This window comes from Passer domesticus, chromosome 18, assembly GCF_036417665.1.
Source record: "Passer domesticus isolate bPasDom1 chromosome 18, bPasDom1.hap1, whole genome shotgun sequence".
NCBI lineage: Eukaryota > Metazoa > Chordata > Aves > Passeriformes > Passeridae > Passer > Passer domesticus.
The window spans coordinates 7960260-7987428 of record NC_087491.1 but is presented as its reverse complement, the minus strand read 5'-3'; the positions used below and the strand labels follow the sequence as shown (position 1 = coordinate 7987428).

Sequence of the window (27169 nt, the reverse complement as noted above, 5' to 3'; positions counted from 1 at the left end):
TTCCAGCTTATGCTTCCTTCTGCCCATCAAAACAATGCATTGGACAAGACAGGTGTTCCCAGCTAGTTTGTACGCCTAAAAATATAAAGCAAGATTTACAAAATCACCTGTGGCTTAAGGCCAGGTTGTGAGGAACACTCTACACTCAGTGAGCACCCAACATATTTCCCTTACCAGCACAGCTTGGCACCTACATAAATTCCCACTGTAGCATCTGATCCCAAACTTGGAGAAACCAACAGGAGATTGATACTGAGCCCATTGCAGTGCTTGCACAACATGGGGCACTGCAGGCAGCCACAGCTTGGGGCTAAGAAGACCAAAGCCATGTCAAGCTCAGTGTAAAAAATGCTCCTGAATAGCAAGAGATATTAACTCAGGCTTGGCCACGGTCACAGGGCTTGCAGAGAGCCCACGCCTGCCTCCAATCCCCCTTGTAGGTGAACCTGGGGCTGCACTGAGCCTCAAACACCACGTGTAGAAATAAAACTCCCTTCCACCTCTTTTCAGTTAAATCACTCTGCAGTTTGCAGAGCTCCACCAAGGACAATTATTTCCAGCATGTGCCGTGCATGAATGCTGTGAGCAAGGCAGAGCTGGAGTTTCATCATAGCCCAGCTTTGTGTGCAGAGCAAAGAAGGAGGGAAAAAAATAGAGGGGAAAAAAACCCAACATCAACAAAAAAGGAACTTGGAACTGGAGGCCCCCCCGGCCTCACCCTGATCCCGAGGAGGCTCCGCTCTGCTCTTGCTCAACCCAGCTCCGAGAATGAGGAAGCGGAGCAGACAGGCGGGGGAGGCGGTCAAGCTGAAGACAAACAGCTCTGAGCCGGGCAGCTTGGAAAGCTCCGGGAGAGAGAGGGCACTGGAGCCAAGAGCAGGCTGTGCCCTGAGCCCTCTGCCCGTCCAGGCCGGGCCTTTGTGGCCCTCTCTCCAGGGGATGCTCTAGATTTTTGTGAGTCCAGGTCTTAAAGGGGATGTTCTCCAGCATGGAGCTGTGCCAAGCCCTGCTGTGCCTGCACACCCCAGCTGGGACAGCCAAGCTCCCTCTGGCCACACCGCCCTGCCCAGGTGCCTCTGTGGTGCACAGGGATGGCAGAGCCGAGCCGTGCCGTGCCGTGCTGGTCTCAGCCAGCTCTCCCCTGCCCAGCCAGAGCCAGCTCTCAGCTCAGCTCTCAGCCCAGCAGCTCGCCTCCGCGCTCTGCGGTACCGGGAGCCGCAGCACCGCGCTCGCTGCAAACAGGGTTCTGTGTAAAAATTAAACCCCAGCCAAATGTGAGATGTTCCAGACGGCTCCACATGCCCGGGGATGGCTCACAACATCCCAGTACCCTGCACCTCACTGCTCCCCTCACCCTCGCTGCTGATGGCCGCTCTCCCCTGCCCTGTGCTGGTCTCTCCCTCTCCTCGTGCCCTGGGCTAGGAGAAAACCCAGCTGAAGGGAGCCCCGAGTCTGCACAGCCCTGCTGGTGGCAGACCAAGGCCCCAACATGACATTGTCCTGTTGTTCTGCCCTTCTCCCTCAGGAGGCTGGAAAGGAGCTCTTTGATCTCACCCACCTCAGAGCAAAGGACAGTGTGGCAGAGACACAAAGGGATGTGTCCAAGGCCAAGGAGGACAGAGCAACAGGCACAGGAGTTGGTGGGGTCCACCTGTATTAATTTTTTTTATGACAAGCAATATTAGCTGTACCCCAGAAGTGCTGTGACTGATCAGGATGACTCCACACTTCCCAAATCTCTCTGGGTGCACCAGCAAATGAGAACCAAAACACCAAGGCTCACCACCTCGTTTGCCCAGTTCCTGGTTGCTCACAGGGATGGAGCTATTTTGGGGTCATCACATCCCCCTGAGCATGCATTATTCCAGCTGCCCACATTCCCAGCATCCTGAGTTGAGGGGAGCCTGTGGTAGAGGGAAACGAGGTACCTTTCTCAGGATCAGAAGGGACATTTCTGGGGTTCATGAAACCCATCCCAAAGGAAAGGATTTGTTGTTTCCCAAGAGAAGTGTCAAATTCTACTGGATCTCAGATGGAACAGCCCTTCAGGAGTGTCAAAGAAGTACCAAAACCTAGAGACCAACAGACAGGGGAGGGAAAATCAGCAAACTCTGGGGAAAACTGAGGTGTTTTTTTCCCTTCCACAAGGCTATCACAAGTTGGGAGCAGGGATGAGGAAATCTTTACCCCCTTCCCATGCCAGGCAGCACCAGAGCCTGCCAGAGAAGATGCTGTGGGAAGGACAAGGGCCAGACCCCACACAATAGTGAGTGAAAATTCTGTAAGTTTACTCCCAGCTTACATTAGGTCACCCATCACCTGTGGGACCCAGCTGGGAGTGAGCCCCACTGGGTTTAAATTAATAAATACAATTGCACTGAAAGGGGAGAAGAAAAAAGAAAACAAGAGGAATAAAGGATGTGCCTCTCCAGCGCCTCCTCCCCTCCCATCCCATAAACCGGTGTGCTATGCAAATATATGCAAATGAGACATGGAAGCAGGGATGAAATTGGCTCTCTAAACCAGCGTGGTTTTAGACAGGGGAGTGTTGGAGGCAGCTTCCTGGGAAGTTGAAGCAGAAATAGCTGCACCACGAGAGGGACAAGTAACGACAACTGGAGGGGATGTGTCCCCAGATGCCTCTGGCCGTGGGATCAGCTCCCACAGAACCAGCAAAGAGCAGCAGCAAACCTCCCTCCTGACACCCCATTTCAACAGCTGGGCTGGGGAGGGGGCTGGAGGAAATGAGAACTTGCTTTTCCCCTGCTTGTGATTCCACTCATGATTCCTGGGAAGGGATGGCAAAAAGCACTGCAGTGCATGGAAACCCAAGCAGCTCAGTCCAGATCAGGGGACAGCCAACCCAGGCAGCCCAGGGTGCTGCTCCCCGGGGTGGGCACTTTCTCCAGGGACTGCTTAAGGAGTGACATCTTTCTTACATGAAGAATGGGATCGTACAAATTCCAGCTCGTTTGTTCCAGGCAATTTATCCACCCAAGTATTGCCTTGTTCAGTAACATTTTCTCAAGGGGTTTCTGCAGAGAAGCAGGTAAAATCCAGAAAGTCTGAAGGCTTCGGGGTGTAAACAGCATTTGCCTGAGCAATGCTGCTCACGTTGATAGTCAGTGCCTGAGTGGTTTTTTTGCTGAGAAACAGGAGGGATTTTTGTGTTAAACATTCTCTGCTTAAGAACAGACCTGGCTGCAGCAGAAGCCCCTCTCCTGCCTCCTGACCCAGCACAGGATTTTTACAGAAATAGCCCAGATGCTCTGAGCTCAATGGAAAGTTTAGGATGGACTGCCAACCTCCCAGACAGCCCTGGACACAGCAGCCCTGCTGCAGGGAGCCAGCAATCTCCATCAGCATCACTGGGACATGGCTGAAAAGTTTTCCCAAACCCACTTCAGCCACTGGAGATGGGGGAAGGACAGGGGAGCTGAGACACCATTGTTCGTGCACTTTGAGACCAAAGGTGCAACACAAGGGTCTGTTTCATATCTCACAGTGGCTTCTGGAGAAGTAGGGCACCTGCAAAAGGCACTGGGAAGGATTCAAGGGCTCTCTGGTTTGAGCCCATCCAAGATGACCATCTCCTGCAATTGCCTCTCCAGTGCCTCCACCATCATTTGCAACCCCAGCTTCCCCCCAGGAAAGTCACAGTGCTGCATTCAAGACAGCTCCCACAGCCCTGCATCTTAATTTGCTTTTCATTTTGCTTTATCTGTCTCATTAAAGGCAATCTCCAGCAACTCTGCCGCCAGTCTCTGGCATGGCGGGCTCTGTGTTCCACTGTTGGGCTGAGCAGCTGTCAGCAGTGACAGCCATGGGTGCCACGCTGTCATTTGGTGGCACTGAGCGTGGAGCAGAGGCACCTTACATCCCCTCACTGCTCTGCACTCACTGTGGGGTATTGAGGGTGTTCCTGCACCCCAGAACCACCCTCTGATAGACATTATGGCCTCAGCATCACACATTCTCTGGGCAGGGCTCATTGCCTGTGGGGCTGGGACCTTGCATCATGCACCAGCCATTTTTGGGCATTGTCCATAAACCTGGGCCCTTCCTATGCCACAAACCCAGTTGCTTTACTTGACCTGCTCTGTGACACAGGGACAAGCTTGAGCATCTTCTTGTTGGTGAGGAAATAACAATTCATCTCAGCTCTTCCTTGTGTCCTTCTATCGTTTCATCTGCCCTTTGTACCAGATTTCCCTGAGCTGCCCTGGCACTGGGGCTCCAGAACTGGAGCTGTGGCTGTCAGTGCACACACTCTCTCCAACCACAGTGGTGCTACACAAACCATCAGAGTACACAAGAGCCCCTGAGTATGGTGTTCTGTGACCCTATCAAAAATACAGCCTCCACCCACCTCCCTGAAGAGAGTTTCCATGAAAGCATCATGGGGTGGCAAGTCCTGGAGAAACCTGGCAGAGGGGAAAAGCTGCTGCTCACCCACCTCTCCCCAGTCCCTTCCCCAGCTCCTGCTTCCATCTAAGGGCTGCATATTTCTCCCCCTGCTCACCCTGCAAAACACTGTGAACCTGAAGAATAAAAGGTGCAGACTAGCTGGGATTTCAAATTCTGTGATTAAGGATGGAGGCAATTTCTCCCTCCCTGGGCTGATAGAGCAGGCAGCAGATGAAGACAGCTTTTTAGCGTGCTGCCAGCAGCTGCGATAGGCGCCTGTGCCGTCACCAAGCAGAGAGATTATTCTCTGGATCTCCGGGGCTGTTTATCAGGAACACTCGCTGCTGCAGCCGCTAAACCAGCTTAAACACCAAAATTAAAAAATAATTAAAAATAAACCCAAAATCTTTTCTGTAACCTCAGAAGGAGAGGGATTGGGGAAGGGGAAGTAAAAGCACCTGGGAGACAAGTCAGGGGCTTGATAAAATAGCCATAGGCACAGGCAAAACAGGCTGGCACAGTGGGGATGGCCAGCCCTGGCTGGAGGGATAGAGCAGCAAAACCCACTGTCAGGAGCCCCAGAACCTGCCTGGAGCAGGCAGCTGCCAGCCTCAGCCAGAGGGCACATCACTGGGAAGCCAGGGTGGAGCTGTCAGTGCCAATGCCAGCACATTTCCCTGGCTCTGCCTTGAGTTTCATGGGCTGGGGAGCACACGAGGAGCAGCAGCTTCGCACCATGGCCAGGGCAGCCAGCTCTGGCACCCAAGGAAGGGTGTGCTCCCTCCCCATGCACAGCCAGGGAGGGAGTGGCACGTGTCAGGGATAATAAATTGCATGAGAGTCTGGATCTGGGAAGTGCATGGAAAGAAAAGGCATGAGGTCTGATTTCCTTGGGCATTCAGAGCCTTTGAAGATCAGAAAGCAGCTAAGTGCAAGGCAGGCTTTCAAGCTGCCAGTGTGGGTTAGTGGTGGGCCTGGGACTCCCCAGGGAGCAAGAGCTGTAGAATCCCAGCTGCCAGGTCAGATCCTGCCTCCCAGCCACAGGAAGGTAAATGGCAACAGCTCTATGGACACCACATGAACATTCTCCTCCATGGGCACTGGGTGTGAGCTGGGGAGCAGCAAGCTGCTCAGGGCTGGCTGGGTGCTCCCTGGATTTGGATCATCCCAGCACATCCACCCATTACAATCCCTTTCCTGGACTCCTGTTTAGACAACCCACTGTGCTGGGGAGGGTCCCACCCCTGGTATCAGAGGGATGCCCAGGAGAGTCCTCCATGGGCAGAGGGATCCCTACCCCACTTTGGAGGCAGAGTTGGATCCTCCAAAGCTACCACTCCCCTGGAATTCAGGACAAGCCAGACCCTTCATGGAATTTCTGGCAGTCGGGGAGTGTCCCAGCCACTTGCATGAAAGGTTAAGACCACTTTCCAATTAGAGAGGCAGGAGCCATCGCAATAAAGCTCTTCTGAGGGGATATTAATCAGGGCATCTTCCTCTTGTGGAAATGCAAATCAGCAGAATGGAAACGGGAGTGATTAGAGCCAGAGAAGAACACAGCCACATCGATCCCAGCTCCATGAGCAGCAGGGGCCATGAGGGCACAGGAGAGCTGCCCCAGGCTCCCATTCAGAACTCAGGTGGAGGAAGGGGGGACCCACGGGCTCCACCTGGGAATATTCAGCGTCAGGGAATATTCAGCATCAGGGAATATTCAGCATCAGGTTTTCAGGTCATCACTGGGGCCAAGGCCACAGGAATGGCACCAGTCATAATAAACCATCCCCCAGGCTGGCTGCAGGGCTTTGGTCCATGCTCATGCACCCACCCAGCAGCGAGGATGGAGTGGGCACAAGGGCTGGGGACTGGCAGGAGACATGGAGAAGACACCAGCGAGGGTAGCAGCATCAGCTAAAGGATGTAGAAAGGAAAGAGAGGGGAAGAAGAGCAAAAGGGGATGCAGGAAGGGGCCAAAGCACAGGCCAAGGTGGAGGGGGGCACAGAGGACGTCCCAGCCCTTGCCCAGGGACGCTGTGCAGCGGGTCCGGATGGCTCCGCTCCTCTCGGCAGGAGGCATTAGATCCAGCTGAGCTGCTGCAACACAGCGTGCATGTAAATCAGCTGGACAGGCAGAGAGGAGAAAAACAAGGGGATGAGATAAGAGGATAGAGAGAGAAGCAACGGGAGGAGGAGGAAGGAGAAAAGGGGAGGAAAGAGAGGAGCAGGTGTGGAGAGAAAGAGAAGCAAAGGGAGGGTAAAGGGGGAAAGGGAGAGGGAGGAGGAGGAGGGCAGGGTATTGGGTGGGGGTCTGTTGGTAACTGGTCACACATTCAGGCCAGGGGCAGCCATGGGCAGGGGAGCACAGGATGAGCAGGGTGGAGGTGCCACAACATGACCCAGTCTGTGCCAGGGCAGCCCTGGACCTGGGCACCCTGCTCCTGCCCCTTGGCTTCCAAACCCTGCAGCGAGTCTGGGACCCTGCTGGGCTCTGGGATAAAGCAGCACCACAGTGAAACTTTCCAGCCACGAGGGAGGTGCCTACACAAGTGACCAGTCTGGCATCCTCTAATCCCTCACCTGCAAGCACGATGCCTTCAAATCACCTGTCCTGAAACCTGGTGCACACTTGTGATTGAAGAGTTGGTGGGTGTCAATCCACAGGTGACTGCATCTGGGGGATGAAATGACATGGACATGTCACTGCTTTTAGTCAGGAGTGTCTTGCAAAGCACAATGAGTGATCCCTGATAAATAATACCTGCCCCTGCCTCTTTCAGGCAGGGAACTCAAAGGCTAAATATTATTACAAAACCCTCAGGCTTTGGATCAGCAGCCTCTGAGAAGTTCTCATGACTGGGCAGGACACAAGGAGCCCCTGACATCAACATGCACTAAGCAACCAAAGCTGATGCAAATACCATCTGCTATAATCATGACATCACCTTTAATTACACAACGGATGAGGATGTCGCCACATACGGACTCCTGACATCAGCAGCAGGGCTGGAAAAAGATCTGGAGCAGGATGATTAAAAAAAAAAAATATTAGTCCAAAGGAGGAAGATCTCAGCCTGGAAAAGCAGCAGCCAGAGAGGCACACTTGTGGCCTCAAGAGGGTGAACCAAGATTGATTGCTTGCTGCGTCTCCCAATAAAAGAATTAGGAGATATCCAATAACATTAAGAGGCAGCAGGTTCAAAAGAAACAAGAGGAGACGGTTCCCTACACGGTGCATGGTTAAGCAGTGAAGTCCTTGCCACAGCTCTCTGGGGATGATTAAAACTTACGTGTTTACAAAAATCAACTAGACAAATTCATGGGAAATCCATTGAGGGGTATTAAAGATGAAATGCCACTTCAGCCTGGGGAGTCCCTGAGCTGCCACGTGCTCAGGGCTGGAGATGCTCAGGAGATTCAGAGGTCCCGGTCATTGTGGGGACAGCTGGAGCAGGGACAGCCCTGCTCAGCTCCTTAGGCTGCAGATGGCAGGTGACATCTCCGAGCCAGCAGGCTGATGTCCACAGGTTCCGTGTCACACTCTGGGTGGTGCCCAGGTCCTGTCAGGGTGTATTTACAGCCCACTCTTGGGGGCACTGAACTGCTCCGAGGTACCAAGTCCATAAGAGCGGGACCACACAGTGCCACTGCTGCTGTCACTGGTTTAACACGACTTGGGGCCACCCCTGACCTCACCCAGCCAGCCCTGGGCTGTGCCCACATCCCTTCCCTGAACACCATGTCCCAGGATCGCACCGGGAGCCGGGCTGGAGGCAGGAGCCATCCCTGGGGAGCCTGGCCACGCATTCCCTGCGCTCAGCATCCCTCCCGAACACGCCAAACCCGGGCACGCAGCAATCCCAATTAAACCAAAGTGCCTCGCGCAGGGGCCTGGCAGCGCCGCGTTTATCAGCCTGCCTGCAAGGGGCTGGTGCAAGCTGTGCCCCCGGCTGACGGATTAGACAGCAGACAATTAGGTTTCACACACACACACACACACACACGCATGCACGCAAGCAAAGCACTCGCAGGCACACAAATCCTTTCTCCCCATCCATCTGCAGGCCGAGGTGGCCGAGCCCAGCTGCGGCCGGAGCTGCGTGCGGCTGAATAAGAACGAGCCCCCGCGCCTCGCCTTTCAGCGCCCGCTCGCCAAATGAGCGAGAGGTCCCCGAAGAGATGACACAATTGCAATGGAAATTATTAACCCTTGGCGGACCGGTTTCGCCGCCTCCTCCCCGCTCCTCGGAGCCGCAGCCGGCAGACTCGCACTCTTTGGGTTTCAAGGACAAAGCCGGAGCGAGTCAGTGGTCAGCTGCCACCGCAGGGGACGAGCAGCCTCCTGTGCTCCGAGGGGAGCTGGGCTTTTCTGGAGCGCAGATTATTTCAGATGCATCCCTTTGCTGCTGGGAAAATCCCAGCTCCTGGAAGTGGGGATGGTGTCTCGACACGAGCACCACTTGTGCAAACATCCCACCGAGAGCATCCCCTCTTGACCAGGAGCTGTGACTGCTGTGTGCAGATTCGAGGTGCAGCACAAGGCAGTGGTGTTCCTCAGATTGTTCTTTCCAAGGGCTACTGAGAGCAGTAATTCAATGTTTCAAAATTAATTGAAACGTGAAATGGCTGAGATAGAAATGGAACAAGCCCGGCTGGCTTCTAAAGGCAAAGCCTGTGCGTCCTCTCTGGGAGAGGATTTCTGATGGAATCAACAAAACTATGGATAAAGGGAAATCACTAGATATAATTTATTTGGATTGTCCTAAAGCCTTTGAAAAAAATCCCACATGAGACGCTATTAAGGAAACCAAGCATTACTGGGGAAGATATAAAATATTGCTGGGGAGCAGGAAGCAGTAAAGTGGCACAAACCAGTGCAGGGGGAGATGGTTCATGCCATGCCAGGGTGGAGGAAGATGGCCATGCTCCCAACCCAGCTCCTGGAGCCAGGAACCAGCAGCTCCAGGAGGGTAACACTGTAGATGCTCAGGGGACACCAAAACCCTCAGAGCAGCTCCCAAAGTCCCTCACTCCTCAGAGTCTGTCCCAGGCTGTTTGTCCTCCTATGAAGCAGGGGTATAGGAACATGAGCAGCCTCACCCTCCGTTCTCCCTCACACCTACTTGAGGGACAATATGTGGAACAGGACACCAAAAAGGACCTTTTCAGCCCCTGGCCTCACTCAACACACTCACAGCCCTTGGTGTCCCCAGGTCCTTTCAGGACACCTTTCAACCATCCATGTGGAGAGGAGAAAGTGCCAGGAGAGCAAACTCCCATCCTTGCTAGGAGTGGGACATGCTGGGAGCGGGAGGATCTCTGGAAACACCACACTCAGCTGTGCAAAGGGCTTTCTAGAAACAGCACCATGCTTTAATTTTTCTTGTAGTTACTTTTTGAAGAAAGGGAGATTGAATGGGAAGAGCCCTTTTTGGTCCTTGGTACCCATCTCACCCTGGCAGAGGCAGCAGCCATCTCCAAGACAACAGATGCTGAGGTAGAAACATTACAAAGGTAACTCAGCGTCCCTCAAACCAATTCCAGCAATTTTTTTAGGTATGTTTTCACAAGACACAGACACAAGCCCTTAGTGTTACAAGATGCATCATCCACTAAAGTTAGAAGAAGCTCTCCAGATGCACTGGGGAATGTCTAGGTGTTTGCCAAGGAAGATTGCTGCTGTCCCTGAGCTCTGATTATTATTGGCAGCATAACAGTGGAGACATGAGGATGTGCCTGGCCTCACAGAGCACATCACACAGGAATTTGGGACAGCCTGGAGGCTGCCACGTTTGTCACCTGTGAGCAGCTGGGTCACAAAACCAGCTCTGCCCCACACGTGAGCTGCTCCATCTCCAGACCCACCAGCTTTTCACCTGCTCAGCAGGGCTGGCCCAGAGTCTCATCCCCTCCTTTACTAGAAATCAGTTCCTCACTTTCAGCCTTAACTTACTTGTGGATATTTTCTAGTCATTTGGTCATCAGCCAGCAATATCTGTCAGTGAAACAGCTCCTCTCCTGCCCTGGTGCTCCGTGGCCTCTCATCTACTGGATTTGCAAAGCTGAGTTTGCAGAGTCTCAGGAGATGGGCCATTCACCACTTCTCCTTGGGGAGTTTGCCATCATTTCATGTATCAATCCATAAATCATCCCTCCAGGTTTATCAAGGACCTACATGTTTCCCTCTGCAGCACTAAGCAGGGACCTGAGGAGAATTTTCTGAAACTGCACTGCATTTTCCTTTCCTCCATTCATCCCATTACCCATGGTTATACCCCTTAGACCACTCTAAATAATTACTCAGCTGTGTGTTTGTGACCTTCAGATATTTGTCCATCTCTGGTTTAAGTGAACTCTTAGTCAAGCTGTGCTTAATATTTAGACTGCACAAAGAAATGCTCATGTTCCAAATACACCCAGGCTGTGGCAGGGAAGTCAACAGACAGGGTTGATTATGCACCATGTGCCAGAGTTCCAAGGCCATTTCCAGTTCCAGGCAGCTTTCTGCTCCCTCGGTGTGAGGTATTCCCACTAAAAACCCCAATACCTGGAAAGCTCTCCATGCAAGCTTCCTGCCCCTGTCCTTAGGGCAAAGGGAGTGCAGGGACAGCTCACAGGGGTGGCTCACACAGAGGAGTGAGATCTCCAGATAAAGCTCTTCACACCCCTCCTTTGGGAGGAAGAGCTGGGGTGTCTGCAGAACACCCTGGGAATTACAGGGAAGGGAGGAACAAACCTTGCAAGAGGAGCCAGCCTCCAAAATAAGAGCTGGTGAGGCCAGGAGAGCCCAACACTTCCCTTGTGCCAGGAACACCACTGACAGCAGGAGGAATTCCTGCTCCCCTCTGGCCTCCCAGGCAGGAGAGCCTGGGTGAGGTGAGGTCAGGGCCACAGAGGGATAGCAAAAGTGGCTCCAGTAATGCAGATTTACTGCTCCAGCCCCATTAGCTGGGCCATCTGCACCCCAAGCACAGCACCAGTTGTTAGAGAGCACAGAGTGATGTGGCACAGGCACTGAGGCAGGGGGAAGTGGGAGAAACTGCAGTGGCTTCTCCCCATGTGGGAAGAAGGTGGGAGCTGCAGGAGGGTTTCTGCTGGAGCAGAACCCCAGCAAGGGGAAGGAGAAAGGGAAAGGCACACTGAGCTCAGGGACAGCAACACAAACACAGCAGTGGTGCCTCTGCACTCACAGCTCTGCACGGGTGCTCACACCCAGGCACAGCCCTGCAGCTGCTGCAGAGGCAAGAAGAGAGAGAGGTGGAGGAAGAAGAAGCAGGATGATTCCCCATCTGCAGCACTGCCAGCTTCAGGCATCCATCTGTCACTGCCAAGCCCCAAACAAAATTATGAGGAGGGTCTATAAGAGTTTGTGTCCAAACAGTGCTCAGCTGGCTGGTTATGGTGTATCTTCTGCTTTTTTAGGCTTTATGAGGTCACATTTACCTTTATTGCTTTCTTGCTGTGGCCCCAGGAGGTTGAAACACTATTTTTTTTACTAAAAAGTAAGATCTCCTCATGGCCACCAGAATCTGTAACCTTAAAGTATTTGTGACAAAGCAAAGAGCCTGGGTTGGTGTCTCCATTTTGTGGGGCAAATCCCCCAGGGCTTGGCACAACAACATTTTCTTTTCTTCTGCCCAGTCTGGGTTTCTGTTCCTTTTCAGTGAGCTGGGGTTCAATGGTTAGACCCAATACAGACCATGCAGGAGGCCCCAGTCTGACTCAGGGAGGGGAAATGACTTGCTGTGGTTATGAAGCATCACTTTCCCAGAGAGCAAAACAATCCAGCACATGAAACAAAACCTCTGTCCATCCTTAAAACTGGGCATCACCTGTCAGGACACAACAGACAACCCAAGCACGATCTGAGAAACAAAACCTGGCTTGGATGGGTGAAGAGTATTTCCAGCAGACCTGTGCTAGTCCCAGCACCATCCCAGACCCTCCCCAACAGCACAGCCCTAACCCTGCACCCATTTTGGTCCTCTGTGTGTGACCCGGCTGCCTGCAAACCTTGTGCCCCGAGGGAACACACCTGACACATCCAGCCCTACACAAGAGGACCCTCCACTCTTTCTTTCAGCCCCCCACCCCCGCACTGCACGGAAAGAACCCCCAGTCACCCCCTGGGAGAGGGGCTGGGGCAGATCAAACTGAGGGGAGGAAGGCAAAAAGAGAAAGAAGGAGGACAGAAATAGGGCCGGGGATGGAGGAGGCTGGCGGGCCGGGCTCCCGCAGGTCTCAGCCCGGCATCGGGCTATTTTCTGCCTTTTCCTTTTCCTCGCCGCCGCGTCGCCATGGCAACCCCATCAGCTGAGCGGCTCCGCTCCCGACTCTGCTTCCCGCTCCGTGGGGATTTTTGGGGTTTTTTTTTTCCACCCCTTCTCCTCATCTTGATTTCCTGCTGGAGCCCCATCCCAGGGAGCCTCTCAGGCAGTGAGGCTCACAAGGGGTGCTCACAGGGTGTCCCCTGCACTGGCAGGACCCCTCTGTGCAGCCCCAGGGAGGGTCAGGTACCCACCCAGCGAGGCACAGCACCGGCTCTGGGAGCAGAGGGGTTCCAAGGGGGTCCCCCACACCTCTCACTTTTGCTATCCTGCCCTGGAACACATTTTCCCCTTTAGCATCTCCAGCCCGAGCCCCCAGTCAGCTCCCATACCAAGGAGCAGGTGTTGATGTTTTTGGCAGCCATCCCATAGGAACAGTGCTGCCCTGGGACACGGACACACCCAGGATGGTGGACTCACTGCTGGGGAAAAGTTAAACACTGTCTGAGTACAACTCCTGCCACCAGGACACGTCAGTCTCCAGAGGTCACGTCCAGCCCTGTTCTCTAGGCCTCAAAGTGGCAAAATGTCTCATTAAAAGAACAGCTGAGCCAGAACCTTGGCTAAATCCTTGGGTTTGGAATTAAACAGAGGGAGAGAAAAGCAGCAAAGCCAAAACTGGTGACAGAGGATGCAGAGAGGTTGGAAGAGGAGGGAATAGGAGGGTGGAATAAAGAGGCTTTCCTGCCCTCCATTCCGACAGCCTGTCCAGGTGGGACAGGAGCCCTTGACAAGGAAGAGGGGTTTTCAGAACATCCCCTGACACCAGATACCTGCTTGTAGTTACCAGCACTGCTCCCCTTCTGTCTTTGAAATCCCCAACCTTAAATCCAAAGGAAAATCTCTGCCTCCCTGCAAGCTGAGTTTGAGAGAGCAGATTCATCTCAAAGCACGCTCTCCTCTCTCTTGCCTAGCATTTGGTCCCACTGAGCACTGGGCTGGCACATCCCCAGAGCACCATGAGCTCATCCTGCCTGGCCAGCTCCTCTTCAGCACAGAGGAGTCCCTTTGGGGTGTTTTGCATTGGTTTTGGTGCCTTCAGAATAGCTGTGGTTGGAAATCAGAGGCTCGGTTAATCTGACCCTGTCACACATATCAGATGTGCAGCAGAAACAGCCCTCCAGTGAGCATTATCATGACATTTGGGGAGGGTGGGGGTTTTTTCCCCCCCTTCTCTTTTTTACAGCAGACATCTGCAGCAGGAGAAGAGGGAGAGAGGAGAGAGGAATGAGAAGAAACAGCAATTCTTCTAACAGCCAAATCCTCATGACTCAAACCCCCCATCACCCCCAAATCCCAACTTGCTCAGAGTGAGACCAAAACCCCTCTGGAGAGGAGCAGCCCAGTGGGGCTCTGGATAGCTCAGCACAGCCCCCTGCACACACCCCTGCCAGACTCTGGGTCTCTTTAAATGCAGAATCACACTGGCTTCACTGAAGGTGCAATTTTGCAGCCACTTGCTGGGGAAGCAGAGTTTCTTTCCATGTGGTTTAAGTCAATTAGGAGCAGGTTGAAGCTGAAGTGAATTAAGGCATTCAGCTCCAAGCAGGAGCGTGTGCCTGGAGGAAAAGGGAGGGGAAGGCAGCTCTGCACCACTTTTAGCTAATCCAGTGCAACTCAACCAGTATAAATCCAAGGACAAGGCAGCATCCTTCACTCCTCCTCCCTGTTCTCACTTCCCCCCCCTCCTTGCTTTCCTCATCCTTCCCCCATCCCCTCACTTAAGAATTCTTCTCCTGCTGTTCATCTCTTCCCCACTTTCTCAGCTCCTCCCGGTGCCCACATGCACGGGGGGGTGGGAAGCAGTTGGAGATCAAACTCCTGGCAGCACCGAGGCATCGGCCACGCCGAGCCCGAGACAGCTCCGGAGCAGGGAGGGAAGGAGTGGGATGAGGAAAAAGTGGGTGGTTTTGGGGATAAGCAGAGGAACTGCTTGCAGCCTGGGAAGCTCAGGATATCAGGCAGCAGGGAAGAGTCTGACTTATGGCAGCATGAGCAGGTGGAGTCACCCAGAGCCCCCACACAGACCTGCCTGTACCCAGCCCCTTCCAGGACACAGGGCAGGGAGCTGGTCTGATAGCCTGGGAGCAGCTCAGCTGGCTCGAGGGGAAAGTGCCCCATGGCAGCCAGCATCCTTTGAGTCTTGTTGTCATCCACAAGGACAGCAGCAAACAGCTTACAGACCAATTCCTGGGGGTTTGGAATGGTGTAAGGACACTATTAATGCAAGAAGATGCATTAACATGGGTGCCACAGGATGTTTTTAAAGTTGAAAAACTCCTAAAGTACTAACTTCCTCTATCCCCATCCCCACTCCCCCCTCCTTAATCTCCCAGTTTAACATCCAGAAATAAAACCAGCAATGTTTAAATTCCTTCAGACCTCATCCAGCTACTCAGGTGTCACAGCCCCTGGATGAAGGAAGAGAGGAAGACATCCCTGGCCCCACACTGCAATGACAGAGGACCCTGTGCACACCAGGAAACAGCTCCAGCTGCTGTTAGCAGCTTCCCTCAGCAAGAGGAAGAGCCCAGAGAGGGTGAAGCAGCTCTGAACCTGAGTGCTGTTCTGGGTTTTCAGTGATGTTGAGGATCTGCATCTGTCCCCTGCAGCCATCAGTGGGGTTCCTCAGGCTGGGGGAGAGAAGGAGAAGCTGACAACCCAGCCTCTCAGAGCTGCTCAGGGGCTGTTTTGGAGATGCCAAAGCTCTGGCTGCTCCCAAGGACACACACGGCACAAACAAGCTGCACAAAGCAAATGCCACTGGAGCAAAGCCCCACGCACCCTGCTCTGCACCACAGAGCTGCAGAATCCTCATCCCTGGCTGCTCCCTGAAAAGGGCAAAGGCACCAGATATTTCCAGCAATGCCTGCTGCAGGTCGAGCTGTGCAGTTTGTCTCTGTTGCTGTCAGCAAGAGAGGGAGGAACTGGGGGGGAGAGCAGAGGAATCACAGCCGAGGGACAGTTCATTAGAAAAGCAGCCCCATTTGTGGACTTGCCAGACAGACTTTGGGATGTCCCTCCACCCTTATCAATGCAAATGAAGCAGGCGGACCCAGGGAGATACCCGAGGCTCCCCATTGGATTTGTCCCCAGATAACCAGGTGACAAGGCTGGCCCCCGGTGCTCCTGGAGCCCTCTGACCCATCAGTGCAGCCCTGCAGTCTCCACCAGCACGGTCTCAGACAAAGATGTGGGAGCTGCTGAATGCTGAACCTGCTGCACTCGCAAACAATGCGACTGCAGGAGGAAATGTGGTGTGGGCAGACTTGTGTAAAGGAGCTGTGACCCACGACAAACATCTCCCCCCTCTCTGCTTCCCTCCAGCCCCTCAGCACCCATGCACACTGAGCTTCTGGGCACACACAGCCCGGGGCCACCTTGGGCCAGCTGGAGTGCTGCTGTGATCTCCTCAGGCGTTAAAAGCCTTAAAAATACCAGAGCACTATTTACTACCTAAATACAGATTTTCCTCAACAATCTCTGGCTAAGTACCCTAAAGAAGCCCTTCCCAAGAAGGAAAAGCAGAAGAAATCCTTGCACAGGGTCTGTTCTCTCCCAAGAGATCAGAGTTGGCATGGACATCCCAAGTCCTGGGTGCAGGAAGCTCCAGCCAGAAAGATGTGAGGCAGGCAATGTGCTAAGGGTTAGAGAGAAAGGCTGGACATGTGGGAGAGGAAGCCAGATCCCATTCCCATTCCATCCACAACTTCCCCCATGACCTTGGACAAAGTCCAGGGGCACCAGATTTTCAGACAACTCCTGTTCCCTTTAAACCCCACTGACGTGGGCAGAGCCTGGCATGGCAGGTCACTGAGAGGGCTGGAGAGCCAAAATCCATTCAGCACTTTGGCTCCTCACCCTTCCAAAGGGCATCACCAATGCTGCCTTTTCTGCCACCCCACTCCCAGCTGGATTTTCATATCTACTGGGGTGGCAAAAAGATAGTTCAAATTTGTGCAGCTCTCCAGGGGTTAGAAAATATCCTGGGGGTGAGGGGAAAGGTGTCCAGGTAGAGAAGAAGCAATGAAGAAAACCCTCCTTAGAGAAACCAAACCAAAGTGTTAGGTGCTTGTATGGAGCCAGGATGGAGGGTGAATTCATGGGTCTTGTTCTCTTGGGGGAGATCAGACACACTGCTTAAGCACAGTAAAAACCTTCTGTGTTGAAGCAAGTCCCTCACAAGGGGCTTTAAATTCTTCCCAATGCTTTGGGGTGCCAGAAGCCCAAAGCAGCCCCAACAGGAGCAACATTTGTGCTGTTTGGAAAAGGGAAATTGGAAAAAGCAGCAGCAGACAGAGCACTAGATCTGCCAAACCCCAGCATGCTGGACAGGGCTGGCCTTTGCTCTCTGCTTTGCTGTCCCCAGTAGCCATGTAGCTGTCACCCAGCACAGCTTTTTGGGGACCCTTTGGGGCAGGGCAGCAGGGGCGAGGCAGCACCTAATCCTGCAGCATCAGCTCTGGCCACGCCAGCTCTGACAGCAGCAGCAGGGAGGAATGGAAAAATACAGAAAGGAGTGAATAGAGCTCCCTTGTAAAGGGGCTCAAACCATGCCTTGGACCCTACTCCCCACCCTTGGTCCCTTGTCCTGACAGCTGCACGGTGTCTCTGCAGGGAGAGAGCAGATTCAAGCTCCAAACTTTAAAAAAAAAAAAGGAAAAAGAAAAAAAAGAGAGAGAGGGAGCGAGCAAGCGAGAGAGTGTCTGACTACAGCCCTAAGGGCTGTCACAACAGATAAAACCTCAGCCAGGATTCGCAGTTTGAGCTCCTGCACGCTAATGCACAGCAGAGCTAAAAATACCGACGTGTGGAAAAGCAGAGGCTGCTGTTGCTGCCTCCCGAGCTGATGGCAGGCTCCAGCTTCCCAGCCAGCCCAGAGCAGCCAGATGCACGGCCACAGAGGGGGAACTGCAGCCCCAGAGAGGGGCAGGGGCACCCGGGGGTGTCCCCCAGCCCCCGGCTGCAGGGCAGGCTCTGCCCATGCGGTGCCCGGCTGAGCCATCTCGGAGAAAGATCTGGGTTAGCTTTGTGCTGATGTGAAGTAAAATATCTGGGCCACGAGCTTCCTGCTCTGCAGGCAGAGGGACGGCAGTGGAGGCATGGAGCAGCCTTGGGGAGAGCAGCTGACGCCAGAGAGAGGAAGGATGGAGGCTGTGATGAGGAGGAGGATGCAGAGAGGCTTCAGCAGATGACAAAGAGGCGGGACAGCTCCAGAGCCCCGGCTCTGGGGCTGCAAAATAAGCAGCCCGGTGCTAATCCCCAAAGTCGGCCTCATGTGAGATGGGAGCGAGCTCGTGGCTGTGTTGTCACGCTGTGTCCTGATTTTTGCAGCCATCCTTGCCCTGTCTGAGGCCCAGGAACAGGAGCATACTTTACCATGCACTTAATTCGAGCATGCACCAAAAATCTCTTTCCTTCAGTGGAGCTGAAGGACGAGCTCAAGGGTTCTCACCTCATTAGCTGCCTTCACCAAGGTCAGTTCTCTGAACTGGGGCTGGCCCAGGGCCCCCACCCAAACCTGGGGAAGGCACCTGGCTGTCCCCAAGCTGTGACATCTCCTGCTGTAAGTGCAAAGCCACTGCTCCTGGGGACAGCCCTCCTCTAAGGTGCTGATTAACACCAGGTATGGGGCAGACACCCCTCTCCCTGCATCAGTTTTGAGGGGTCCCCATCCCATCCAGTGGAGCAGCTGCCTGCCCAGAGGCCCTGGCACTGCTGCCCAGGAAGGGCTTGGTCTAATTTTGGAAACCATCAGGACAGTGGGGACTCAGAGTCTCCCTCAGCTCAAGGCCAGGATTCTTCTCATGTTCTGTGCACGCTCTGCTCGGTCCCATGGGTGGGACAGACATGACCGCGTCAGGGTCACTTCACCCCAAGACTTGGAGCCCAAACTTGACCCCAGAGCACCAGAAAGTCTCCAGAGCCTGCTGCCCTGGCTAACACAGTCTGCACTGACCTCCTCGTAGGACCAAATCCTCTCCAAAATCAGGGGGAGCACTGATCACACCCCTGCCCAATACTGTCCCTCCTGCACGGCTGGCACACCTGCAGAGCTCACAGCCCAGTTACCCCACACATCACCCAGTTCCTTTTCTACTCACAGTACACTCAGGACGCCAGTGCAAAGTCTCTGTGCATCTGTCTCAAGTTGCATTATCAGCACATTTAGCATTTTCATCATGCTTAGGACATGGTCCCCTACAAAAAGGCCAATTTATTTTGAAAGTAAACCCTGCCTTAGGGGCTGCCCTTTCCAGCAGGCAGCAGCTTGGGCAGGCAGAGAGTTCTGCTATACCAAACAGAACCAGCCATGCCCTGTAGTGGGGCACACACCAGAGAGGGAACTGCCCCAGCTCCAATAACCCAAATTTCTCATCACCTGGATGGGTTATTTTCACCACACCAGTGCAAGCCATGATAGCAAATTGGTTTTTGAATAATAACTATTATTTAGATTAATTAATTGATGTTTCCACAGTGTGTTGAGGAATTAAAAAGAGGGGGAGGTGAAGGAGGGAGCAAATCAACAAGAAAAAAGCGTTACCTAAGGCCAGGGAACGAGCGCCATGCAGGAAGAGAGCAGCAGGTTGTTATAGTAATTATAATGTCAGTATTTATGGATGAGGCCAAGAGGGTCCCCCCAAGCACTGGCTGCAGCTGGCTCTGGCTGCAACCAGCCCCACTCGCACAGGATGGGGCAGGAAAATTGCCTTTCTGATCCCAGCACAGCCCAGCCAAGCTGAGCACCAGCCACTCCTCTGCAAGTCGTTTTGCAGCATGACAAACTCCTAAAACAAAAAAATCTGGCTTTCCCCCACCCCCCACCCAGCTTCCAAATCAAGTAGACACTTGCCAGCCAGCCAGCCCAGCCCCACACTTCTTGTATTTCAAGGGTGCTTCCAGCCCTCTTTTTGTGCTGCACACAAACACATTGTTATTATCTCTGCACTAGATATATAAACCTTACACATCACCATCCAGCTCTAACCCAGTGCTGGCAAATATCACAGCACCATCACAAGGTGTTGCACAACCTTTCGACTTCCAGAAAGCCCCTGCTCCCAGAGCCATGAAGTTATAGAAGAAAAATTTTAAAAAAGAAAAAAACCAAACCTTTTCTTTCATTAAACAGGAAAATCCTCAGCACTCATGGTTAGAGGCAAAGACTTGAAAATATGAGTTCTGAAAATACAGCTCCTAACCACACAGGAAAGGGAAAACACAGAAATCAGAATTTTTCACACAAGTTTTATAGCAGATTTCTGGTCTGGGGGCAACAACTGGCATTACAATCACACTCCTTATTTGCTTACTTTTGAGCACACAAAGAGGAGAGTTCCCAGCAGAGCAGCACTGACAACCAGGAGCACTTTTCCAAAGAGACTCAACTCCAGCAAAAATCCAGATGTCCATGGAGATGTCCATGAGCCAGACACATCCCTGTAACAAGGAGCCCCATGGCCCAGGGATGTCAGACATGCACACCCCTAACAAAGACTGCAGCCCCACCTGTGACTCTTAGAAACCCCCAGTTTCTCATCTCTTTGGCCCAAAAGGTCACTGCTACTCTCCTGCTGACCCATCAGGCAGCTTCATCACCAAGCTGTTGACTGAAAACCCTCCAGAGGCAGCTGCACCAGCCGTGGTCACTTGAGATGGTCTCACACTTTCAGCCCTTCTGAGGAACCTTTTTGCAAAACACAGGTAAAGAGGTGTGGAAATTCCACCTGGAGACACAGAGCTGCCCAGCCCAGGGCCTGACAGCAGGTGCTCCATATCCAACATCCTGCCTGAGCTGTGCAAACCCCAGAGCCATTTCAGATGTGCCTGCTGTCCCTGGGGTGAAGAACCAGGCACTCCCACAATTCAGAAACCCCAAACTCTGCCCCAGCCCAAACTCCTAAAGGTGCTCCCCTTGAACACTCCTGTCCCGAATCCATCAGGCCTCTTTGCCAGCTCTGGCCTCTTGAAATTCTGCACACTAATAAAATCCTCACTAATTTACATCCAAAATGGGGAGTGAGTGGCAGCTGTTGCTATAGAAACCCTCTCCCGAGCCCTGGCTCCTGGTTGCTGCTCCAAGATGAGAGCCTGAAGCCAGCTTGGACCCCAGTCCTGCTGCCACTGGTGCATCCCATGGTGTCCAGCAGTCCCACAGGAACCCAGTGCTGCTTCCCAGGTCCCACTGCAGCAGGGAGCACATGGTGGCCACCACAACCAGCAGCCAGCCAGCCTCTGGTGTCCTGCCATCCCCAGGCTCTGCATTTCCACCCTCCCACACTGAAAGGTCTTCTTTGCCACCCTTTCTTTTCTTCTGCCACCCTTCCTGAAAGCCTTTAGCACCAGCTCCTGGAGCCAAGGTCTGTGTGACAAACCCTGCTCGCACTTGGAGAAAGGAAGATAAAGATGGAAACAAAGCAGAATTGCTCCCTGAGCTGCCAGACTTTGGGAAAATGCTGGAAAACTCAAGGTGAGGATCCCAGCAACAGAAGGAAAGCTTGTAATGTGTTTAACACTTAATGTAGATCTGTTTTTTCTTATGTTGGACTGATAATTATTCAGTGCATGACCTCTGGAGGAGTTCATGCTTTGGGTAGATAACAGCACCTTAGACAAAACTCTTCCTCTCCCTCTGAGCAGGCTGTGCCTCAGGTCTTTGCTTTGCAGAAGGAGCTCAGCTTACAGCATGAAACCTGCACGGATCACCAGGGCTGCACCAACAGCTTTGCTGGGAATGGAGACACCACATCTCCGTGGTGAGGCATCCAGGAGGGAGCTTCTTCAGCAGAAAAGCAACCAGAGGACATCATCTCCCTGAGGAAGGGAAGGAGGCAGCTCCCCTTTCAGAAGAGCAGCAGAGGATCCAGAGTGACTGTCCCACCTCCTCACAGCAGGGCCAGGCAGTCACACCACCGTGGGAGCTGCACCCTGAGCTCTGCTCAGAGCCCCTGGATGCAGAGCAGGACTGGGACAGCCAGTGTCTGCCCCGTGGGGCTGGACCCTGAGCTCTGCTCTCAGCCCCTGGATGCAGGGCAGGACTGGGACAGTCAGTGTCTGCCCCGTGGGGCTGGACCCTGAGCTCTGCTCAGAGCCCCTGGATGCAGAGCAGGACTGGGACAGTCAGTGTCTGCCCCGTGGGGCTGCACCCTGAGCTCTGCTCAGAGCCTCTGGATGCAGAGCAGGACTGGGACAGTGTGTCTGCCCCGTGGGGCTGGACCCTGCTCTCAGCCACCCCCTGCACAGCTGCAGAGAATCCTGCACTGACACACCAGGGAGGATGGAGGAGTGGTGAGCACTCACATCCTGGTATGTGCTGTGGGGTGAAGGAGCTTCCACCCCATGGATGGGCTCCTCAGGTCTCCCTGGGGGCAGGACCCAGCCCACAGCTCAGATGCTCCTGGGCCAACCCCTTCTTTCCCTTGGTTGAGATGTCAAGGATGCATGAAGGTTGCTCAGAGGAGACATCTCCCTTGTCCCCTGTGTATGCACTGGGACACGTGGACACCGTGACCAGGACTGGGTGCTGGAAGGCTCCTGGCCCAGCACCCTGTCCCCAGGGACAGACGGCCCTGGCATACCTCAGGAGTTATTTATTCCTCCCTCCAGCCCTCAGCTGCCTGCTCTGTCACACAGGGAAAAACTGACTCAGACCTTCCCAAGATAAGGCGACCACATCTGCAGCCCAGCTCCCCAGGAATGCAATCAAAATAGCGACCGGCAGCCCAGGCGGGGGAACGAGGAGGGGCAGCATTTTTTGCTGTCGACTCCGACCCCCTGATGGACTGTTGCCATGGAAAGCCGGCAGCCAGCAGCCCCAGCTGGGGTCTGCTGAAGGATTTTTCCTGCTTGGCCTGAGGCTAGGGCAAGGGGAAGAGGGGGAGATACCGGGGAAGAGCTTGCATCTGGCTGTGACAGCCCTGCCCTGCTGGCAGGTGTGGAGCTCACTTCCCTCTTGGCTGGAGCATCCCGAGATGGTTTGTGATCCAGACGCTGCTGGGCAGTGTTTGAATCCTGGTGCAGGAGCACGGATAATAAACCCAATAAATCCAGCTCAGCATTAATGGCAGAGGGACCAGGGAAGGGACAGAGAGATGGAACTTCAGACAGGGCTGTCACCCTCTGAGTCGGTGAGGTCACTGGGGCACCCATCCAGCTCCTCTCCCCTTCAGCCCGTTTCCAATCCCTCATTTTTGCATGAAGAATTAGGACAGTAATTTCTCTCCTGCAGAGAGAAACAATACAGGAGCTGAAGCCGACCCCTTGCAGGCTGCCCGAGCAGGCTGACGTTTGGGGAAGATTTGTACAACTTTCTTACTGTGAAAAAGCCCCCCTGGCTGGAGGCTGGGCACTGCACGGTGGGTCCTTACCCTGCTGCACTGAGAGGAGGTGGAAAATGCCACAGCCTGAAGCTGCTTATTTACACCAGAGCCTGGATCAGGCACTGCAAATTGTGCTGCCAGCAGCAAGCACCCAGAGGAGATGCCACCCCTCCCGGTGCCTCGCCGGGAGCTGGCAGGAGGGGACGGACAGCTGCTTCTCCATAATCATCTCTCCACCACTGACAACATGCTGGAGCTCATTTCCAGAAGACACCTTGGGAAGAAGAATGCATTTACAACAGCAGAAGCACCAGGAAGAGCATCTCCTTCCAGAAAGCCAAAGATGCAGCAAAATAAAATGTCGCTTCTTGTTAACCCTCGCCTGTACCTGAGCAAGCAGGACAAAAGTTGCTGGTCAAATCCTACCCACAGTCCTGGAGCTGAGTGGATTGGCTCATTGGCTCTTTGGATATCTTAGTGACTGAAAATCCTCCCTGAAGGAGGGACCATGCCCCGGTTTGAAGGCAAGATTTGCTTTCCCAGATACCTGCAATCACCATTCCTGGCACCTCTCAGCTGTCCAGCACATGTGTGGCATGCACGGCATCCAGGATGGGGAATGAGGTGCAAAAACCAACAGCTAGCAATCCCAGCCCAGCTCTGGTTTTAAAAACCTTCCCTGGCCCGGGAGGGGAAAGGAGAGCTGGAGAAGGTGAACGGAAAGGGAGGTGGAAGGCCACCTGCGTATCGATCTGACAATATGAAATGGGTTTTTCTTCTGGTTCCTGAGCTGGAGACAGGAACCTATTGAATGCAAACCTCAGCTCTCCCGCTGCCCTGGTTTCAGCCACTCCAGGCTGCTGTTTAATTAGATGAGCATTAGCAGAAAGGCAGCTGGGCAGCTGGGAGGGGCCGGCTCTCCACACCCCACGGTCACCCACCCGATGTGAGCGTGCTGCTCTCAAAGGCACCACTCAGCTCTACCTGCCCGGGCATCCTCCCAGCTCCCCCAGCAGCCAGGCTGAGCCAGCCAGGAGCCTGCCCCAGACACACCAGGGAGCAGACCTGGCTGACCTTGGAGCCTTTGGGACCCCAGCTGCCCCCCAAACAATGCAACCATTAACCCTTTCCCCCTAAATTTCCAGCAGTCCTGCACAAAGCCCAGCAATGGGACAGGGTTTCCTCTTGCATCAGCCTCAGGTTCAGCTCAGTAATGACCTGGGAGCCAAGGAGGCTGGAGTGTGGAGCAGGCTGTATCCTATCTGGGAGAAATTACAACAAAGTAGTGAAGGATTTGCAGCTATTTTCACACTCCTTTTCCCAGATTAACACATGGATCCACTTTCTGTTCAGCAGTCTGAGAGCGTATTGTTTTGTCTCTGTTGCAACCTCACACTCCCACATCCCAGAGCTTTCCAGCGCCCCACTGATGGCTATGGGATATCAACAGGAATGGAGGAGCTCACTTTAATTAGCGTGCACTTCTTAATTGGGCTGCAAGCTCCTCAGCAAGTCAGACTGTATTTTATCTTCACTTTCCAGACCTGGGAGCAAGGAGACAGCAGGAAGACCAAGGAATATGGCCAAGGGTAGTCAGCAGGATGGTCAGCAGAGCAGTGGAGAGATGCTGAGTTCCCCCACCCCATTATCTGCACTGAACCCAGCAGTGACAGCACCTGGCGACAGCTCACCAAAGCCCTCTGTTTGCAAGGAATAACAGGAAGATCCCATACCCACCTGCATTAATCAGCCTCTCTCCCTTGCTATCAGTGGAGCAATGCAGATTCAAGAAAACTGGGTTAGATCCACATTTATATTAGGATGCAACACCCACAGGTTAAGAGGAGTTCCCCCAGCTATCTGACTGATGCCAAATCCCACCAGGGAAAAGACTCTGATCAGATGGGGCTTTATGTCAAGGTTTTACCAGGGACATGGGACAAGCTCTTATCGCCTGATGTAAAATAAACTGTGCCACAACGCCAGGATGCAGCTGTTTCAGCTGCTTTCAGCAGAAGACATTATCTGTGGTGCAGAAAAACCCAGCTCTGCCTTACCTGCAGCCCCTCCACAGCAGTGTCAGCACTCAGCTCGCTGCTATCAGCACATCTGCAACACATCCATGCTGGAGCAGCCTCATGCCTGCTGGTTTGGAGAGAGAAAGCCAAAGTTTTGCATTGTCCTTCTCCAGTGGAGCTCTGGTCTGGCTGGTCAGAACTGGCTGTGGTGGGAGCAGGAGCTTTCAGCTTTGGTTTCTCACCCTGCTTTTCTGTTCTCATCTCTTTCTGTGCATACTCGTTCCCAGACCAGCAAGGAAACAGAATTAAATGGCTCTGAGCTCCCAGGTCAAAGTGGCACAACATGGGGAAACAACCCCACAGTTACTGCATTTCCCCCTTGCTCTCTTACTGTTCCTGATCACCCTCGAGACAGTGGTTGCATGCTGCATCTGCCCAGTGAGAGATGTTAGATGGAGATGCACAGCCCACCACAGGAAGATGCTCTGTCCCAGCTCTAGCCCAGCAAGCTCCAAGCAGCCATGTGTTGTTCACCCCTTCAGCTAGCTCAGGAAATGCATTGACCAAAACCTGTGGAAAACAAGGGGAAACTGGGAGTGAGGAGCCTAAGGGTCAGTGGAGACTGGCAAAACCCTGTCAATTCTGGGATGTGCTAGAATGTCTGGTGTTGGCTCTGGGGTTGATATCCCTCCATGCTGATGGCAATGCGAGCTCAGAAGGTTTTCCCTTAGGACAAATCCAAAGGATAAATTTTCCCTGCTGTGTCACAAGACTCAAGGCAGCAGCCCCCATGCATGACATGCTTCGACTGCTGAACCCCACCAGTGCACATATGGGCGCTGGGAACCTCTCACAAGAAAAGCAGTGAGCACATCCCACTGAGCAGAGATGGAGCTCCAGGAAGGCTGTGCCAACACCTCCGTGCAAGCAGGCAACAGTCCACGAGCAGAGAGAGGGAGAGCTGCAGGCACCGGCGTCCCCCTGGCTCCCAGCGTGACTCACGCCGGTTGCCATGAAGAAGTCAACATTTGCATGCAGCCACCCCACGGTGGAATGAGAAGCTCCCTCAGCTATTTGCTGGCTCTCTGGGGGAGGGCAGCAAGCGGTGGGACCTCAGGGGCCAGCGTGGTACCAGATGGCAAACTCTGGCATTTCCACAGGCATCTCCAGGCTGCTACCAACGCGGTCCGTATGCGCAGCACACCCCAGACAATGCTCCGTGCAAATGAGATGTTCAAAACAGAGAAGCGAGTTGGGCACCCGGTTCCTATCAGATTTAGTTCTCCTTCAGCTTCTCTAAACTCTCAGCCTCAGCGCTCCCCACCCTCACTGAGCTCTGCACAGAATTAGCTCGACACAGGGCGGTCGATTCCGGCTCGCGAGCAGCTCACACCCACTCGGCACACCCTGCTCGGCACAGAGCGGTGTGAGCACACACAGCCGGCCCAGCACTGAGCCCTGGCAGCCCCAAAACCCACCACGTCCACAGGCACTTTCTCCCAGCACGGATGCACCCACGGATGTGCTCTCCAGAGCGACGCTGTGGCCCCGCAGTGGGGTGGCTGCTCCTGCAGGCGTGTGAAAAGCCCCAGCCTGGGAGAGAGGGGGTAATTATATGCCAGAGGAGCAGCTGATTCAAACCCTTCCTGACCCCAGGCTGAAGAGTTCTCCTGATCGATCAAGAAGATGCTCTTTCATTTTCCTCAAGCGTTTCGCTGATGGATGGAAAAATCAATGCCCCATAGAGGAGTCTGGAGGGGGGTGGAGCAAGGGGAAGAAAGGGAGAGAAAGGGAATGAGGAATGGAAAGGAAGAGAAGGGAGAGGGGAGAGAGGAGAGCGCAGTGGGAAGCAGGGGCTGCTGGAAGGGGTGGTGGGAAGGCAGATGGGCTGGCAGCACCTATGGCTATCACCTGCACCTGAGGTTTGGGATCTCCTCCCCACATGGAGCACCACGGGCAGTGCAAAGCTTCTCCCAGCTGCACACCATGGAGCCAGGGCACTGCCAAGAGCCTCCATCAGACTGGTGCCTCTCTGTGCCAAGCACTGCTCCTGCAGCACTGATGAAGGGCCCAAATCTGTGCCATGGGGTCCCCCCTG

At 53.8% G+C, this 27169-nt stretch overlaps 1 long non-coding RNA gene across 2 annotated transcripts in view; it reads right to left on the bottom strand.

Moving 5' to 3' along the window:
• Positions 1 to 25882, bottom strand: part of LOC135283164 (uncharacterized) — a 63613-nt gene extending 37731 nt beyond the window's left edge. For both annotated transcript variants that reach the window (XR_010349030.1, XR_010349029.1), the window contains exons 1-2: positions 25111 to 25882; positions 6985 to 7078 (exon numbers count right to left, since the gene is read on the bottom strand). This is a non-coding gene — a long non-coding RNA (uncharacterized LOC135283164). The remainder of the gene's footprint in view (positions 1 to 6984; positions 7079 to 25110) is intronic.
• Positions 25883 to 27169: the final 1287 nt, after the last annotated feature.